At 39.2% G+C, this 16088-nt stretch overlaps 1 protein-coding gene across 8 annotated transcripts in view; it reads left to right on the top strand.

The window, feature by feature from the left end:
- The window catches only part of MBNL3 (muscleblind like splicing regulator 3), a 112497-nt gene that overhangs the window by 15239 nt on the left and 81170 nt on the right, over positions 1–16088 (top strand). Inside the window, exon 1 of one of the 8 annotated variants that reach the window (XM_019824309.3) lies at positions 2836–3578. The exons of the other annotated variants lie outside the window; for them this stretch is intronic. The gene's annotated coding sequence lies outside the window, so the exon portion shown is untranslated. Of the gene's footprint in view, positions 1–2835; positions 3579–16088 lie in introns of those variants that run through there. 8 annotated transcript variants of the gene reach the window in all.

The raw sequence follows: 16088 nt of genomic DNA, 5'->3' as shown, positions 1-16088 counted from the left end.
GAGGGAATCAAACAGCTTTGTAATCAAAGTTGTGAACTCTATGCCTCTCAACGAATTAATTTAGTCTGATACCTCTTCAAAAGTTTGTTCCGTGTTACCAATTAACTACACCTCTTTGGTACCTCAGTTCCTCCTCCAGGGTCTGCTCTCTGGTTTATTATTATTACAGTTACTTATTGGATTCAGTAAAGAAATTGAATTTGCAAATGGATCCTTTTTGGGTTTCACTAGTATCAGTGATAACACATTCTCAGAGTCCTTTTGCACAGTGAACTCGTATTTTGTAACTGAGGTTTGCACAGTGAAGTTCAAATAACTAAAATTATTAATAATTAATATTGGGATAATTAAAATCAAAATAATGTAGAAAACTGTCAGGGGAGCCTGGTTTTGTCGGACTTACTGTCTTTGAGGGGTATTCACGTCTTCAGATGTGAATTCCATTTGATTTCTCTTGTGTTTGTTCATCATTGCAGCTCCCTCTCGTCTCAACAGGTTAGCTTCCATTTGGCCTCAGTTCCCGGTACGGCATTCATGCTCCTTAATACGCATATTGACATTCAGAGGTTCTGTAACCTCTTCTCTTGGCAAGAATTCGATTCTCCCAGTATTTGCATTGAAAACTGCAGCCTTGTATGTGTAGAACGGTTGGCAAAAAGGGGGAAGGAGGCCAATTTATCTGACTCCAGTCCACAAGCTACACAAATTCACGTGAAAAAAAAAAAAAAAAGCAAATCTACAAAAATGCATGGGCAGAAATCAGGCATCCGGGTTGTGTGTGGCTTTTGCAATTGGCTTTCTACAGCATGTCGACCCTGGCATCCTTCCAAAGCAGTCTTTGACCAGGTGATCACTATACCTATAACTTCGGAAAATTGCTTTGGTAATAAAGTATATCAGACATGTCTTCTTCTGGTTTGGAAAGCATATTTACAGACTACATATTTATTAGTTTATAATAGGGCATCCTAAGTGCTAAGTGCCTTTCCTCTGACACATACACACAAACACACACAGGGACAGTTTTGACTGATATTTAAACCTGAGTTCTATAGTAGAGCGCAGTTGTATTATAGATATGCAGTGGCTGTGGATCTTTTGCAATTGTACCTTTCCATGTAATATCTGGCCTAAAATCAATCGATCATACCTTTTTATTCAAATTTAATATTGATTATAACCAGTTTTTAGTACCAGAATAGGCCTAACTATAGAACAATGGAAAGGAAAGGAAAGGAAAGGAAAGGAAAGGAAAGGAAAGGAAAGGAAAGGAAAGGAAAGGAAAGGAAAGGAAGGAAAGGAAAGGAAAGGAAAGGAAAGGAAAGGAAAGGAAAGGAAAGGAAAGGAATGTTAAGGTCATATTAAGAAGTGATAGGAAGGGGCGCCTGGGTAGTTCAGTCGGTTAAATGTGTGACTCTTGATTTTGGCTCAGGTCATGACCTCCCAGTTCATGAGTTCAAGCCCCGAGTCGGGGTCTGTGCTAACAGTGCAGAGCTTGCTTGGGATTCTCGTCTCTCTTTCTCTCGGCCTCTCCCCCACTCATTCTCTCCCCCTCTCCCTCCCTCCCTCCCTCCCTCCCTCCCTCCCTCCCTCCCTCAAAGTAAGATAAATAAACATTTTTTAAAAAAAGAAGTGATGGGAAGAAGTAATATAATTTTGTTCTTTTTAAAAAAGTTTGTTTAAATAACCTCTACGGCCAGTGTGGGGCTCAAACACACAACCCCCAGATCAAGAGTCACATGCTCTTCCAACTGAGCCAGCCAGGTGCCCTGTACTCCTTTCTAATGGAAACAGTTACTTACTCTGTGTTAAGCACTGCGATAAGCACGTTGCACATACTCTCTCATCTAATCCTCACTGCAACCCTATGGTGTTGGTGTTATTATTTATCTCCTTTTTACAGATGGGGAGCCTGAGGCTCAGAGAGATTAGTAGCCTGTCTGAAGACATTCTGCTAGTAAACAGCAGCGTCAAGACTTGAACTTAACCCACTGACTCCACAGTCTGTGCTTAAAATCTCTGTGGTTATATTGTGGAAATATAAAAAAGGTTTCATTGGGAACTTGGGTTTGCTGTCTGTCTCTTTCACAATGCATTAGTGACCTAAGACTGACTACTGGATAAAGACAGTGCTGCTGGACTGAAGTAAACATCTGGAATGTCCAAAAGCTGCAGACTTTCCAAATTCGAGAACTGTAAACTCTTAGAAGTGGAGGGGAGAAAGCATCATTCAATTTACAGTACCCTTGTGCGGGATAAGTCTGCCCTGCACACTACTGTCGGTAACAGCAATCAGACTTTTGAAAGTTATATTATGGTGAGATATACTATTATTTAATACTGGTGGTGCCTGATCCTTTTATAGGAATCTTGTTTAGGAGACTTTACCGTAAACTGTGCTGAATGCGTGCAGCTCTCACAGCACATTTTAAATCCCCGGTTGGTTTTTCTGGTATTTGACCTCACAAGACTTTTCTGTTTCAACTTTCCATCCCACTTGCAGTTCCGTTTTGTTCATTTCCTTTTCTTTCTTTTCCTTTCCCTTTCCTCTTCTCTTCTCTTCTCTTCTCTTCTCTTCTCTTCTCTTCTCTCCCCTTCTCTCCCCTCCTCTCCCCTCCTCTCCCCTCTCCCCTCTCCCCTCTCCCCTGTCTTCTCTTCTCTTCTCTTCTCTTCTCTTCTCTTCTCTTCTCTTCTCTTCTCCTCTCCTCTCCTCTCCTCTCCTCTCCTCTCCTCTCCTCTCCTCTCCTCTCCTCTCCTCTCCTCTCTGTCTCTCTGTCTCTCTCTCTCTCTCTGCATTGGTTGTTCAATCAGCATACCCTTATTGAGCACACTACATGAGTCAGCCGTGTTTCTAGGTGCTGAGGATATAACCCTGAGCAAGTATTCAAATAAGTTTTAATATTAAGGTAAGGAACCTAGACATTTTTCTATAAAGAATGTCAAAATAAGAGCTAAATTGAGGGGGTTGTTGATCTAGTTTTAAAGAGAAGCAATGAATTGAGACAGCTTCGGACTCCCACTTACTCTATCAGCTTTAAGGAGAAAGTTGATTTCTTATATGAAGGCCCACACTCACCCACTCTGTTCTTGGCTTTGCCTCCCTTTTTGGTCCCAGCGTGTACTGGGCACTGTTCTGTGCCACCCTGCATGTGGACCACCAGGTAGCACAATGTCTTCCACAGAGCAGGTGCTCACCACTTCCATTAGTTTAGCAAGTATTTGTTGAGAACTTAGTATATACGAGGTATTGAGCCAGTGACAAGATGAATACGACACGTCCTTGAGGTGCTCACCGGTCCTTGAGGTGCTCACCGTAAAGCACACAGCTGATCCAGAGTTCCACTATGTGACAGGGAGATGGACAGACGTATTGGGGAATGCTGAAACCCTGAGTAGCGTTCCATGCTGGATCTAATTCGTCCACTCATCTGATATGCATGTCCCTTCCAGGGCATTGTCCCCTCCACTTTGAACCCATCCAATAAGAAGGTCCAGTGAAGTTAAATCTCAGATGCCCACGTACTTGACTTCAACTTTATGCATACAATGCAAGTACACGTTTCACTGGTAAATAAAACGTAAGTAGAGCCTGTTGTTGATATTGATTGGTACCTCCATAAATCACATCTTAATAGAACTGTGAATGATCTTTTTTACATTTATTTATTTATTTATTTATTTATTTATTTATTTAGTAACCTCTATGCCCAATGTGGGGCTTGAACTCATGACCCTGAGATCAAGAGTTGCATGCTCTACAGACTGAGTGCCATGCCAGGCACCCCAGTCTTTACAGTTTTTTAGGAAGTACTTGGATTCATTATCTGCCCAAATCCCTAGTAATATGCCTATAAATCTTAGGTTATGTTTCTGCATTTTTGTGCCCACTGGAGGCAGTACAGAGTAGAGGTGGGCAGCACGTATTCTGGAGCATGCCTGAATTTGATCTCTGCTCTTCTCACTCACTGTGTGACCCTGGACCAAGTTACTTAATCTTTCTCTGTCTCACTTTCCATATCTGGAAAATGGGGACAATAATGGACCTGCGTCACAGGATTGCTACAAGCAGTAAATGCATTGATGTATGTGAAAAAGGTAAGATTAGTGCCAGGCACACAGTAACTACTGTGCACATTTGCTCTTATAATTTCAATTCAACTGAAATTATGTGCTTTATTCTGTTTTTCACAAATCGTACATACTCATCTGTAAATTTTTTTTAAGTTTATTTATTTTGAGAGAGAGCATGAGCAAAGGGAGGGGCAGAGAGAGAGGGAGACAGAGAATCCCAAGCTGGCTCTGCACTGTCAGCACAGAGCCAGACGTGGGGCTCTATCGCACGAACTGCAAGATCATGACCTGAGCCAAAGTCAAGAGTCGGATGTTTAACAATTGAGCCATCCAGGCACCCACATACTCATCTTTAAATGACATTCAAGACACTGGAGATTGATGTGAGGGTGTCTCTTACATGGAGTCTATAGTCCTTTGAGTCTTTTCACACCAAAAGCCAAGTGAGTTCACTTTCATCTATACTTGGAAGTGAGACACCAACTTTGACTTTACTTTCTGCTCCTTTTACATGGCCAGAATTTTACAGCATATTACATGACTGGCTCACACATTATCCCATGCTGAGGGATAAGTGCTTTTAGAATGCTTGATGTGTAGCTTAAAAGCTACAAGAAACAAAGCATACAACAGAGCTGCTGGCCAGCCTTGTGATTTACATGGGTATTTCTTTAGTCCACCAGTAACAGCTTTGGCAGCATGCTGTCTAGGGGCCAAAATTTAATGGTGACTTTCAGTCTTATGCTGATAACTGGTTTTGGCAATGCTCAGGAATTCTATGCAGCCAAGACAAATTGACAAATACAAAGTCCTTCAGAGCAACAATGAATTAACATTGGAATTATTGTTTTGGCCTCAGTGTGGGTGATTTTTAGCCTCTCATCTTTCTGTATTGTTTCACATTCATTATTTCCAGGGCAGTGATGATATAGTCACTTTCAGGGTTAAGCACAGGGGAAAACTTGCTGAAAATGACACGGAGGAGTGTGCGAGCCAGTCTGGCACAGAAAGCAGGACACTGGTGGGACTGGATGCTATACAAAGTGCAGCTCAGACCAGGGTCCCAGGGTAGATCCACTTTATGGACCAAGTTGGTACAATTTCCTCATCATTATATTTACATTACAGTTTATCTTTGTCATTAAGTGGCAACATATTAATACTGTGCCCAACAAGAAAGCTTCCTTAGTAGCAATAAGTAAGTGGGTTAATTAACTTTCACATGTACGATTATTCTCCATTTTTATTCAGAAATTCCCTTACATAAAATACACAAGCAGTTAAGTTGGGTTTAGAAATTCACCAACAAACGGCCTTTATAACCTACTGTAATTATCTCCAGAAATCATCATGTGTTCAGTGACTAACTCTCCAGAGCTTTTACTAAGATAAATAAACAGAAGCAGCACTAACCAGTTCCCTTATATTTCCTAATCTTTGGCATGCCGTTTAGTCGTATTTTAGACCTAAGGAGGGCTCTGTCTCTCCCTAGGAATCCAGACTATGCTTTCTCCTTGTTGACCCGCTGGAAAATTTAAACCTCCCTCTTGCTGATCAACCTCAGTCCAACCAGGCTCTTGTACATGCCGTTACATTGTGCACATGTCAGGAGATCTGAACATGTGGTGTGCGTTAGCAAGCACCTAGCACAAAACAACCATGGGATGGGCCAACAGTACGCATCTGCTTCTTAAAATACTTACTGAAGAGGCGCCTGGGTGGCTCAGTCGGTTAAGCACTGACTTCGGCTCAGGTCATGACTTCGTGGTTCGAGCCCCACGTGGGGCTCTGTGCTGACAGCTCAGAGCCTGGAGCCTGCTTCGGATCTGGTATCTTCCTCTCTTTCGCACCCCCCCCCCAAATAAAATAAACATTAAACAAAAATTTAATAAAATACTGACTTGAGTTCTGCCTTATTGGTTGGAACATAAACATTGACCAGAGCACCACTGCACAGTTCCTGGGCACCCTGATGAATCAGCAACAAAAATTTAACCACGTGCCCAATATATCCCTCAAAGCATGACTGGTGTTTCTAATCATGAGCCAGAATTACCCAAAAAAGGCATGATTTTGTTTGTACTATTCTATGTATTCTATTCTGTTCTATGTCTAAGGGGGCAACAACGTTTGAAAAAGCATTCCAGAAAGATTTCTGTCCTGACTGATTAAGAGAGACAAATATTAATGTGTAAGAGTTTCTGCTTTTTGAAATCTCATTTTTATTGATCCCCTTCCTTGCCTGATGGTTCCAATAAATGAGGTGTTAATATAATAAGACCTCAACATGAATTTTCGGACTTTTGTAGTATCTTGATGGGCCAGCCATACTAATAAAAATTATTTGTCATAGAAATTACGGTGTTGAGAAAATTATTTTGGGATCAGAACCAACATTATAAACAACTAGCTACTTTCCGTGAAAGCACTTCCAAACTCAGAGTTCATGGGGGGTAAAGAATATAGAATATTAATCTTCTGTGTTCTCTTTTTTAATGAAAAATGTTTGAAGAATTATTTTCTCATTGTCTAAGGGAGCCTGGTGAAGAAGAGTTCTAAAATGAACTGGCATCACCATTAAATTTTTGCACATGCACCTTTTTTTTTTTCATAAAAATGCATTTGTATCTGGAGGGAGAATTATTCTCCTATCAAAATCATACATGCTTCAAAATACTTCTGCGTTATTTAGAAAATAGCAATGTAGACTAAAAGAACGATAAAGATGAAGAACACTTTAAAATGTTTTTTGAGGTTCAATTCGCCAGTGGAAATTTTTTCAAATTTAACAGTGACACTTTCTTTATCCTGCAAGGATTTGCAAATGCCATGTGGATGTGCGTTAGAGGTAGTATTCTCCTGAAAAGAACATTATACAGATGGAAATGTTGCTTGCGTGTGCTTAGGGGAAAACTACATCAATTTCTTCAAAAGCATAGCTTTAAGACTTAAGTTCAGCTCTGTATCATTCAGTGTAGTGAGCAACAAATATTTTAATTTATTTAAAAGAGTTACCACTATCATGACAAAATAAATACATAGTAGCTTACAAAATGTGCCCGAAGTAGAATTTTCTATGTGCAAATATATATACTTAAAGTAATTTACTTGAGGGGGCCTATTTGATAGGCTCCATATTAGAATCTGATACTTATGCTAACATATATTTTTGAAAACCTACTATGCAGTCAGCACTAAAACTATTTTGGTTCAGTTTTGTTTTTGTTTTTGTTTTTGTTTTTTTTTTTGCATTAGTCCTTTTCTATTTCCTTGTTAAGCCTGTTCTTTCATTTCAGCTTCCATCTACTTTTAGAAAAATGGCATTTCAGTTGCATCAGATGGTTTTTAAAGCATGTTCTTCTTACCTCTGTTTAGCATAACTAGTGCATTTGGATAGGAAACACAATAGGACATTTTGTGTGTGTGTGTGATTTCATCTTTAGCTTAGACAGTACTGTTCCACTTATCACTAATGGTTGTCCTGATTTTTCTATTGGTGTAAATAACCCAACAAATGAATGTGGTATGGAATTAGTGTTTTCCTTGGGTTTTAAATCTCATTTCTAGTTTTCACTAGATGTGAACATGGAGAATCCCTCTATTCTTTATGTTATCTGATCAACATTTGCAATTGTAAGGAACAGGTTTTCTTTTATTTTTATTTATTTTTAGGTTTTTATTTTATTTTTGAGAGAGAGAGCGCGAGAGGGGAAGGGGCAGAAGGATAGGGAGACACAGAATCTGAAGCAGACTCCAGGCTCTGAGCTGTCGGCACAGAGCCCGTCGCGGCGCTCGAACTCCTCCTAAGCTGTGAGATCATGACCTGAGCTGAATTCTGACGTTTTAACTGACTGAGCCATCCAGGCACCCCTAGGAGTAGGTTTTCTTGATTTTCGCCAACAGTGTATAAGATATATTTAATTTTGGATTTCTATTGGAGCATATCTTTCCATTTACTAGGACTTGCTGATAGATTTTCTCAAATGCAATGAAATATTAATTAAGTGGAACTCAACTGTCTGAAACCCATAATCAATAAGAATTTTGCTGCATTTGGTCATTAGGAGAAATAAAATATGAATTTACCAGAGATTAAGTATAAGAAAAAATAACCTGTATTATAGCCTAAGGTCGATTCATATTGAAGCCAAACCCCAACAGCTTCTATTAAACTTAATAAGAATTGATGTCCAGGGATGCTTAAGGCATTGTAACAGCTCTAGTAATGAGATAAAGATTTAATTAGGTTTATTTTATGTTGTTTATTAAGACAAAAAAGGACTTGTACTGAAAAGATTTGTACCAAAAGTGGCTCCTAGTACCCACGATTTAAAATTTTTTTTTTCTCCCAGTATTTTCATTAATTGAATCTAATTTATGATCTACTGATTTCAGGCAACAACGTGTTTTATCTTTTCATAAAACTGATGAAGAAAAGCTATTTCTTCTCATGCATCCACTTTTTATGTTCCTAATTTCATGCCTCATTTCTTTTCCCTTATCACTTAAAAAAATTCAGCCAACCACTTTTATCTTATTTTTTTTTTCAACGTTTATTTATTTTTGGGACAGAGAGAGACAGAGCATGAACGGGGGATGGGCAGAGAGAGAGGGAGACACAGAATCGGAAACAGGCTCCAGGCTCTGAGCCATCAGCCCAGAGCCTGACACGGGGCTCGAACTCACGGACCGCGAGATCGTGACCTGGCTGAAGTCGGACGCTTAACCGACTGCGCCACCCAGGCGCCCCGTCTTTTATCTTATTTTATATAAAGATTTTATTTTATTTTTAAAATTTATTTAAGTTCAAATTAGTTAACATACAATGTAGTATTGGTTTCAGGAGTAGAAACGAGTGATTCCTCACTTACACGTAACACACAGTGTTGTGCTCATCCGAACAATTGCCCTCCTTTAATGCCCATCACCCATTTAGACCAGAAACCCCCCCACCTCCAGCAACCCTGTTTGTTCTCTGTATTTAAAATTCTCTTACGGTTTGCCTCCCTCTCTGTTTTTATCTTATTTTTCCTTCCCTTCCCCTATGTTCATCTGTTGTGTTTCTTAAATTCCACATATGAGTGAAATCATATATTTGTCTTTCTCTGACTGGCTTACTTCACTTAGCATAATACACTCTAGTTCATCCATGTTGTTGCAAATGGCAAGGTTTTCATTATTTTTAATTGCCAAGTAATATTCCAGTGTGTGTGTGTGTGTGTGTGTGTGTGTACCACATCTTCTTTATTCATTCATTAGTTGATGGACATTTGGGCTCTTTCCATAATCTGGAAATTGTTGATAGTACTGCTATAAACTTGGGGTGCATGTGCCCTTTCAAATCAGCATTTTTGTATCTTTTGGATAAATACCTAGTAGTGCAATTGGTGGGTCGTAGGGTAGTTCTATTTTTAATTTTTTGAGGAACCTCCATCCCATTTTCCAGAGCAGCTGTACCAGTTTGCATTTCTACCAACAGTGCAAGAGGGTTCCCCTTTCTCTGCATCCTCACCAACATCTGTTGTTTCCCGAGTTGTTTATTTTAGTCCTTCTGACAGGTGGTATCTCATTGTGATTTTGATTTGTATTTCTCTGATGATGAGTGATGTTGAGCATCTTTTCATGTATCTATTAGCCATCTGGAGGTCTTCTTTGGAAAAGTGTCTATTCATGTCTTCTGCCCATTTCTTCACCTAAAGATTTTATTTTTAAGTAATCTCTACACCCAACTTGGGGCTCAAACCCATGACCCTGAGATCAAGAGTCGCATGCTCTACCAACAGAGCCAGCCAGGTGCCCCCAACTGCTTTTAGGTACAGTGATGGCTGAGCCTTCGTTAAATTTACTATCTATACAGATTATCTTTGTTGGATTATGAATGAGAAATCCACTCATTTTCTAAACATTATCTATTGATAAGAATTCATATGCAATTGATACAGCTGTAATAATCTGTATATAGTTTAAATACCACCAAGGTGAGTAAAGCAGTCATTGTAAAGTCATGGTTTTGGTTTTTTGGTGACATTTTATGGGATACGTATTTCTTCTTTTATGTCTGTCTATCGATTTAGATAGATAAATATGTTTTGTTTTTGTTTTTTAATATAATTTATTCTCAAATTGGCTAATACAGCATGTACAGCATGTACAGTGTGCTCTTGGATACGTATTTCTTAAATTATGCTTACAGAGGTAGCCTTAGGAAGGGAAGCCACTATGCTTGTAATTCTACAAGCTGCCACCAGGTGGTGCCCGATTGTAAATTGTCACCATCTGAGCTTCCCATCTGTGGCTAACAGGTTTATAGCATTCAGCTGAATCAGGCTTTTTTCAATGAAAATTATTATTAAAATGGTCAATATAAATATTCACTTATCAATTATTGGTAGATTGATACACAATTTAAAACAGTATTTAAAGAGATGAAGTGCATAATTAATACCTTTCTCTTACCATCTTCGTTGTTGATAACCTCATGTGTTTTCTCTGGTTTTTCCTTAAGGAAAACTTTCCTTTTAATCAAAATACTTTGTGTACTAAAAATCTCTGGGCCATATGCCTAAATACATCTTCTTGTAGGTTTTCTGCTTATAGATTTCCCTTCTACTGCTCTAGTTAATTGCTTTGCTGCTAGTTCTAATTGCCCTAGATGACTGAAGTCTTATTTCTTTAGATTTCAGGTGAACTATTAGTTCTTGGCACTTTTTATTTTTTTAACGTTTATTTATTATTGAGACAGAGAGAGACAGAGCATGAACATGGGAGGGGCAGAGAGAGGGTGAGACACAGAATCTGAAGCAGGCTCCAGGCTCCTAGCTGTTAGCACAGAGCCAACATGGGGCTCGAACTCACAAACTGTGAGATCATGACCTGAGCGGAAGTCAGACTCTTAACTGACTGAGCCACCCAGGCGCCCCAAAGTTCTTGGCACTTTTTATATAGGAAAGAATTATGTCATGTGTTCAGTCCAGTGTCTCACTAGGTTTAGGTCCTTTTTAGCTAGCAGTCTTAAGATTCTGTCCCTTCCCTCAATGACACAGACACTCACGTATGTATACACAAACGTATACATGCACAGACACACCCCAGGTGCACACACATGCACACACATACCCCACACACACTGGTTTCCAGCAGTGTAATATACATGCTAGATATGTAGCTGTATCTTCCTTTGGTCTCTGAAAAATCCTGTGGTGGTCTCTCTTCCACCAGCCAGCTTTTATAACTCATTTGAACTACTGCTTTCTTTTACTTTGATGCTTGGATTGTTTTAAAAGCTAATTTGCATCAAATAGTAAAGATTATCTATTAACTTCCCTAGCAGGTTGCGGGCAGTTTTATAGTCTGCTTTGTAAAAACAGTCCATTACTCTGTTTCTTCTGAACATTTGAAAGCATTTATTTCAACTTCCCATTCAGATAAAAAGGATGGTTTTGAGTAGAGACATAGTGGCTTCGGTTCTTACGATCATGTATATTCTCATGCCATGAAAATTAAGAGTTTAAATGTGAGGAAGGAGTACAGAAAGAGGGAGAAAGAAGGAATCAGACACTAATGGAGGGAGGGAGATATTGAGAGACTGAGATTAAAACTTCTCCAAGGTATAGAGCTAAGTATTCAACTCTGGTTATTAGAACTGAGCTCTTGTGCTGGCAGTGTCATTGACTCTCTTTGTAACTGTGGCCAAGTCATTTATTCTTTATAGTCCTATTGTCTTGCCTGAAAAATGAGGGAATTGGCCTGTAGGTCATCACTGCTCACATTGTGAGTCTGTGACTCAGGCTCATATTAAAGCAGAAATGTGGGGAATGCGTCTTTGCTTCGGGTCTTGCTGGGGTTCATGATTGAACAACTCAACTAGCAATAAAAAGGACAGATCTTTATACATAATGAAAATGTCTTTGTCTTTGTTTCGTGCATTTCCTGGACCTGCTGCTATCAATGTGGTACTCCGCATTTGGGAGACATTGGTAGACAACACTTTCGAAGGCACATTAAAGGAAAACTGGAACTCTGCGGCGGGTTATTTCTTTCTTTCACTTGCAGAGACCCAGTCACTGTGATTGACAAGAAGTATTACCTTCAGATAAGAGTAAGTATTCTAAGAGGGCACAGCTTGTCATTCTAGATTTCTAGGAGTTTGTGGTTATAAAGCAAGTGAGATTTAGAACTGAATTGTATGCTACTTCTAGTGATCTGGGGGTGCAAGATTGTTTCCCACTAGAGTATAAGCTCCTCAAGAGAAGAGAATCTGTCTTGTAGGCGTTTCTTGTCATCCAAAGACCAAATGTGGTGCTATGCACGTAGCACACAAGTTGACAATGCACTTCCTCCCTGATACTGTAATAAAGTTACCAGCTCATGGCATCTTCGCCTGATATGGTGATTTTCCTACTTCTAGCCCAGTTTCCCATGCCATGTGATAGAAACCCAGCAAAGAGGAGTGTACCACCTAGTGAAGGAGTCCGGCATACTGTTAGACAGCTCAAGCTGTGAGCCAGCCCTTTGCTGTGTTTAGCTAAAATGTGCCTCTCTCTGACTCTCTAGTTTCTGCCTACAGATCCTTCCAGAGAAAGAGAAAACAGGTCGACCTCTTGCCTTTACTTTTTCTTGTTCATCTCCAGAGTTCCTTATTTTAAAAAGTATTTATATAAGGAATTTGATGGCTTCCTTCATAACAAAACATTTACAAATTTTTTATAATTATTTTTAAGTAACGGGATGAAGTTTGTTAGATTCTTATTTCCATATTGAACAAGATGAGGTGATTTATTTCAGAAGCACTTAATTACTGCTTACTTATTTTGTGCCAAGCACCATAGTAAGTGCTTTATAAATATTAACACATTTCAAGCTAGAAAACAACCTTATTAGATAGATGCTCTTATTGGCACCATTTTCTGGATGAGGAAACAGAAGTACACATGGATTAGGTAATTTGCCCCAAGTCTTCCAACTAGTAGCTCCAAAATCCTGTACTCAACCACAGTGCTATAGTGGGGTATTGTTGATGGGTTTATAAAAAAAGGCAGGGACATTTAATTGTTTCCCTTTTTCTGTTCCTATAAGTAGATACCCTGTTGTTTAAAGTTTCCCATTTTTCATGGCAGTTTACTTATTATGAAGTTAAATTTCCTTTTTCAAGATCTGGGGAAAGTGCAGCTGAAAGACCTGAATGGGAGTCATTTATTCTGTTTGTTTTTGCTACCTTGAAGCACTGTACCTTTATTTGGATTATATAAAACTTTTTCCCGTTTAATTAATTGATGTTGCTAATATCTGGGCAAGTTTTACTCTAGCCTCTAAGGATGCTGTTACATCAGCTCTGTTTTCTGTCCCTAGGGCATCCCTTTACTGTTTTCCATCTAGGTCCTTTGCACTCTCCCACACTGGATTTATTTAAATGTTTACTTTGGCGAAAGTCAAGCCTGAAACGTCAAATAAATACCGTAATTTGCTCATTTGTATTTTTTCATTGTCTTCAAACTCCCGACAATCCATCTACCACATCTAATATCAGTACGGTGCCAGTGTAGGTCCTGCCCCGAAGCGGTTCACAAAAATAGCCGCACGGCTATGATACAATGGGCTCAGGGTGGAGAGTTCTGTTTGACCAGTGCTTTGAGAGCCTGATAATCCCCGTTGCTTGGTGGAGGTGAGAAGCTGGCCTTAGGAGAATGAGTGGGAATTCTCCCTTCCTAAGGAGGCACATTCCATAATTCTATAAAACCCTAAAATATGTATATTTAAAAAACAAATTTAAGTGTGTAGCATAGAAATATTTGCCAGACCATTAAAATCCATGAGAATAGGGACCATGCCCAATACCTTGTACACAGTACTTAATACATATTTGTAGAGCAAACAAAGAAAAACTGTTTTTTAAATATACAGACTCTTACCTCTACACGGCTGACAAGTCAAGATTTTTAATGAGTAACTACTATACTATGCATACTGCCACCTTTGTTATTTATATAATATTCAACTCAGCTAGTATTTATTAAGAACCTAGTCAGGTCAGGTACCGTGCTGGGGGGTGGGTAATAGTAAATATACCTACAGTTCTAGCAATGTTTAATTCAAATTAGTGTTGTTCTTGAATGAAATAATTGAATTTCGGGGCGTTTAATAGAATAGTGTGGTTGGAAGCCATATTGTAGTGTATGCAAGAGTGAGAGTGAGGAAGAGGAGACATCAGGGGGAGAATATTCCAGCAATGAAGGCTTAGGAAGCCCTCCTTGAGAAAGAGGCAGAACTGGAATATAGAAAAGTCACGTGGATCTTTTAGGGGAGAGAGAGAATTGCAGCCTAAGAGATAATGGGAAGATACCCAAGGGTGATGGTCAAGGAATGGCTGATTTCCTAATGATATTATGGTTTGGCTTATTCATCAGAAACCCTTGTGCGTATAAAGATAAGTTTTTCAAAAACAAAGGGTATATAACATCTGGTTTTCTAAAATTATGTCTATTCACTCAGATTATCTCTTAGAAATTTTTTTGAAATTTTGAAAGTAAAATGTAACATGAGGGGCTGTTGGCTTGTCCTTGTTTATGCCGTTGACCTCTAGTTATGTGGCCCCAAGTTAGTCCGTAATAAATGTTTATTCAGTGAATGTATTTATGAAAAAGAAATTACAGAGAACTATTATCACCATGCATTCTGTAACTGGATATGAGCGATTTACCCTGGGGGGGTTAGAGTCTTTCATTTACTTGCCTGAACGTATTTCACTAGCCTGATCTTTCAGGGTTACTTGCAATTCTAGAATTGTCAAAATCTACATTGTTCCATAAGAGAGTTTTATTTGACTTTGGCAAAGTTGATAAACCAAGTTGTGTTGTTTCAGTGATTACTGATGTGGAAGCTCCTTTGTTGCTTGAGGCTTGAATGTGTTTGGTGGAACAGGATTTGGTACTACATGTGATTGATAATGCCATCCATATTTGGACCCTGAGAATTTTTTTTTAAATTTTTTTTTAACGTTTATTTATTTTTGAGACAGGGAGAGACAGAGCATGAACGGGGGAGGGGCAGAGAGAGAGGGAGACATAGAATCTGAAACAGGCTCCAGGCTCAGAGCTGTCAGCCCAGAGCCCGACGCGGGGCTCGAACTCATGGACCGCGAGATCATGACCTGAGCCGAAGTCGGCCGCCTAACCGACTGAGCCACCCAGGCACCCCATGGACCCTGAGAATTTAAGCTCCGTTTTATGTCAGTGTGACGTGAAAAGTTTCTATTATTCTGAGAAACTTTATGACACTATTATTTTAAATAGAATCGAGGCATTTTGGTCTCCACCGATATATTAAATTTTATGACAGATTTAATCATAATCAGTCCATCAGTACTCGATGATACAGATGTTATAATGTTAACTTTAATTTCAGCCTCATCTCTATAAGGCATACTTAAATGATTTCAAATTGACGAGCACAACATGGTAACTACAGTATAGAATTTCATCAGCTTTGATGGACATTCTGTTCACTTAGTATAAATGTAAGTGCTCTCTTTAACTCAATATTCAGGCCATTGCTCCTTCTCTTCCTTTTTCCTTGGCCATTTAAGTGGAGTCGATTCTTTTTTAATGATTTTTTAAATTTTTTTAATGTTTATTTTTAAGAGAGAGACAGCAGGGGAGGGGTAGAGAGAGACGGAGATACAGAATCGGAAGCAGGCTCCAGCACAGAGACCAACACGGGGCTTGAACTCACAAACCGCGAGATCATGACCTGAACTGAGGTCAGCCACTAAACTGACTGAGCCACCCAGGTGCCCCACTTTTTAAATGATTCTTAATCTATATGTTGGTGCTTACCTCAGTGTACAGGCTTCCTTGCTGGTTTGACTTCAGCATTTTCCTGGAGTTTTGCTTTTAAATCCCTGCTTTCTTTTCAGGTTCTTACTCAGCTCTGATCCTGAAGCCCTCGTGTAAAGAAATCTGTTTTATTTTTCCTTCTCTTTATTATTGGCATGCTCAGATTTTGATACAGCAAGCTTACAT

The sequence above is a fragment of the Felis catus genome, chromosome X, assembly GCF_018350175.1.
Source record: "Felis catus isolate Fca126 chromosome X, F.catus_Fca126_mat1.0, whole genome shotgun sequence".
In the NCBI taxonomy this organism is placed as follows: Eukaryota; Metazoa; Chordata; class Mammalia; order Carnivora; family Felidae; genus Felis; species Felis catus.
The sequence above is the reverse complement of the archived record's forward strand: the minus strand, read 5'-3'. Positions and strand labels throughout refer to the sequence as shown.